The 3,982-nt window shown below is 46.3% G+C and overlaps 1 protein-coding gene across 1 annotated transcript in view; it reads right to left on the reverse strand.

The window, feature by feature from the left end:
* Positions 1 to 3,838, reverse strand: part of LOC113215820 (kelch-like protein 13) — a gene marked incomplete in the record, with an annotated part of 16,486 nt that extends 12,648 nt beyond the window's left edge. The window contains 1 exon segment of the mRNA XM_026435486.2: positions 3,574 to 3,838.
* Between the last annotated feature and the right edge of the window lie 144 nt (positions 3,839 to 3,982).

The following is a 3,982-nucleotide window of genomic DNA, read 5'->3' on the forward strand; positions in this document are numbered from 1 at the left end:
TAGTTCGTATTGCAAAGAAGTTCTTTGCAAGCTGGCAGAATCCTTGCAAACAATGTGTTTGCATTGCAAAGAAATAGTTTGTAAGCTTGCGAAGAACTAGTTCGTATTACGATGCTTGAAAATTCTTTGCAAGCTGCAAAGAAAATAGTTTGCAATACGAACCTATTCTTTGCAAGCATTTTGCAGTGTTGACAACCGGACAATTACCAGCCTCAGCCTGTCCCCTGTCACATCGTACACGCCCGAAGAGAGTGGCCAGTCACAGTACATTAGATTTTTGAAACAAGTGCAAGTGTGCCGTGTGCCCTTGGGTACCCGTACGGTACGGGTGGCACCTCTGAACTGAACTATTCCTTTGGCACAAATGCCCTCATTTCGACTAAGCAAAGACAGCCACACAGATCGAATTGTACCTCCTCCGCGATATAGTCTGCCCGACATAGCAGCAACGTTGCGTTCACGTAGAGAACGACCCCTTATAATTCACGTTGCATCTACCTAGAATCCACGGTCAAAATCTCTACCGCAGCAACGCTCCGATCTACGTTGTACCGACCTAGACTATCTACGTCTTGTCGACGTTGCTGCGACGTGCGTTTCCCATGGGGCGGGGTGAGCAAAATCAACCCCTACTTAAGGTGGTTGTACCGGGTGAACGCGTGGGGTGGCCGACTTGGCCCGCCCGTCAAAAGGTTTGCCCGACCTTCATCTTGAAGGGCGCGAGGAATCAAACACCTCCTCCGATTGCTTCCTGGTGAAATTCGCTACGGCCTGAGACACTAGGTGGACACCTAATGGACACCTAGTTTGCAAAATCGAACCGAAACCCCTATTTTGAGCGCCCGATTTCTCATGTTCGTAGGGGCTACTTTGTGGGGGTCTAGTTTAGTGAAAAAACCGCTAAGACCTTCCCTTGACCAACTTTATTAAACAGCCCCCCCCCCCCCCCTTCCTCCATCCTCTCTCCTTTCTCTGCGGCGGGCTGTCGGCAGCAGTCTTTACCTTCCATGCAGTATTCTGTGCGTTTGTGCGCTCTGTCACCCAGATAAGAGCGATTTCCGATCGAATCAATAACTTTTTTGCATTAGTTTAAGCGTCACTTATAGCTCATTGTTACGTAAGGGTCAAAACCATCTACATTTTAATAGTCCATTCTACCGAATGTTGAAGAAGAAAGAAAAGAATCAAAAAGCACCGGAAACAGTATTGACAAACAAATCAAATTGTTAACATTTTCTAGTTTTCTTGATAAAAATAATTATTCTGGACTTGTTGGAGTGCTGCAGAGGTGCACAAAAATAATCTACATACTGTTTTTAAATACCGTTTTTGGTACTTCATGATTCTTTTCCTTCGTCTTCTACACTCGGTGGAATGGTCTATTTAATTTAATAATTTGCTCTCTTCTGTTTAATTAAAATATTGTCGATCTTTCCAATGAGGGCGAAATTAATAAAGAGTTTCGCACTTTAAAGACACCTTCAATTTTCACAGAATATAGTTATACACCATAAATGTATTTCGCCCTTCAAATCTTGCACTTTGAATTAAGCACCGCACTGGGAGATTTAGGTTCAAAATCGCGACAAAAGTCAAATCTATCCACGATTGACATATAATTCGGAATTACGGAGTTTTCTAGGGGGGTAATGTCATCAAAAACCTGCCAATTTAGTGAAAAGAGCGGAAAAGTGCAAAATTGGTCCACCCTACCCAACCCACCCCCAAAAAGTTTCTGTAATTCCTAAGTTTTCGGTTCTTTTTCTATGAACGCCGTACAGCAACAGGTAAATGTTCAGGAGTTCAAACACAACCATTTTACATGTTATGGCACATTTTTGGCAGAGCCATCCGAGCACTTCCACCCAAAAAGGCCATTTTCGAATGCTCAGCATCGCCAAGGTGGCAGCTTGTGGCACCTGTTCTCAAGCGGGATACGTTAATTAGTATCGTAGCTACCATTTGGTGCAAATGTTAGAGTGGAACTCGGCGGAACTCAAATTATAACTTAATATAATAAGATTACGCCTAACCTCCAAATCCTAACTTTAGAATTATGATTTATGCCTATTCGGAAGTCTTTGACATGATTAATAAGACTTAAAATGTTGCCCAACACTTAAGTACCAAGTAATGTCACTTCCAGTTCTTATAGACCTTGTTTTTCCCAATTTCGAAGCATTTTACCAAAGCGACTGACGGGGCGAGTGAGCGGAGGCAAGCGCAAGGGTCGGTTTAAACACATCCTAACCGAAACATAAGCGATCGAAGTGAAGTGAAAGTGAAGGGAAATTGTGACTTTAGGTGTCATCTACCGGTATCAAACAGAAAAATCGGTTGATTCTAAAGTTTAGATTTTTGACTTTTGTCGCAATTTTGAGGTCAAATCTCCCACTGTGCACCGGAGAAGTACAAAATAATTTGGCTCTATAAGGCACAATATAATACTCTATGCCAACCCTGCCCTATAGGGTATTTCAGAGCTGGAGGGGAAGAAGTAAAATGACAGAAAAAAACGCGCACTAATCATGCGCACACGCGGAGTGGGGGAAGCAGGGGATGGACCGGGGGGTGTCTGGTCATGCGCAGTGCGCGTTTTGTTCTTCCATTTCACTTCTTCACTTTCCAGCTCTGAAATACTCTACTCAAATCACTTCTCCCACTGAAAATGTCTAAAATGTTTGCTTTTAGGGGTTCTTTACTTTGTTATGACGAACAGAAACGCACTAGTAGCGACCTTTTGCTAGTAGGTCGGTGTGGCGGTGATATTACGCAAGCCAACCGGAGCTTAAAGGAGAAAACTACTATGATTGCTCGATCTGTTTCCCTCTGCGCGCACATTGGCTGACCGCCACAGCCACCTTTGGCCAATCGGCGTCCAGGAGGAAACAGATCGGGTAGTCATGCTTTTTTTTTGTTAGGTTCCGATTGTGTAGTAGCGGAATCCCCTTTGGGCCGTAACGCCCTTTTCCCGAAGTTATCCAATACATTACTTCTCAGCGCCGCAGGCCTAGCAGCTGTGTGCGCGTCAGGCAGCGGAAAATGTTTCTGGAGAAATCGCGAAGCCTGTTACGCAAAACGTGGTCTTCTGGCGTACACATGGAGTGAAACACAGAATATCGCATTCCGGTAAAGCTGAAATGCAGGAGATTGCGGGGAAGAAGAAAACGGAAATCGCTATGCTTTAACATTTTGACTTCCGGTCTCTTGTTTGCTTGCATTCTGCAGCATTCCCACTTGGCCGAGATGCTTGATACGGGAACAGTCCAGGAAGCATTACAAATCTACTTTGGATCCGTTTCCAACTTGGTGAAATCCCCAGATGCGAAGGCACCAAATCTTTTGTACGTTACAGAGACCAGTTCTTCGCAATAAAGCGTTCTGGTAAAGCTGAAACGCAGAAGAATGCAGGAAACAAGAAAACGGAAGCCACTGTGTAAGGGCATGGCGATGTCCGTTCCGTTTTCTTCTTCTTCCCCGCATTCTTTTGCATGTCAGCTTTACCGGAATGCTTTACTACCTTGCAGAGCGACGTTGGCCGTTACTTGTGGACTACTACTCACCACAGTCTCCAAGGAGCGAAGCAGAGGTTTGATGAGACGCGCGCCGTGCGGAGAGAAGACTGGAGGCGGAGAACCACTTATCACGGAGAGCAGGCGGGAGGTGGGCCTGCCAGAGTCCGGTGGTGCCAGCAACTGCCTTCACTCTGCCACTCTGCCTGCTTGCTGCTCGGCTCCGCTCACGTCGCGTCGAGGGTCGGCCGAGGCAGGGACAGGCAGGTTGACTGCTGAACCTAACGCACCCTCCCCCCTCTACCTCGTAGAAGACGGCAAAACAACTGAAGGTTTCACATAAGGGTGATCCGCTGCAGTAAAACAGAAACATATAAAAGAACAAGCAGGCCCGCCCTTCCGCCAAACGGAGTTGCCAGCTCCACTTCGCTGCGCCGGCAACTCCGTTCGGCAGGGGCCGGGCCTGCTTG

This window comes from Frankliniella occidentalis, unplaced genomic scaffold, assembly GCF_000697945.3.
Source record: "Frankliniella occidentalis isolate FOCC.00 unplaced genomic scaffold, Focc_3.1 Scaffold284, whole genome shotgun sequence".
Lineage (NCBI taxonomy): Eukaryota > Metazoa > Arthropoda > Insecta > Thysanoptera > Thripidae > Frankliniella > Frankliniella occidentalis.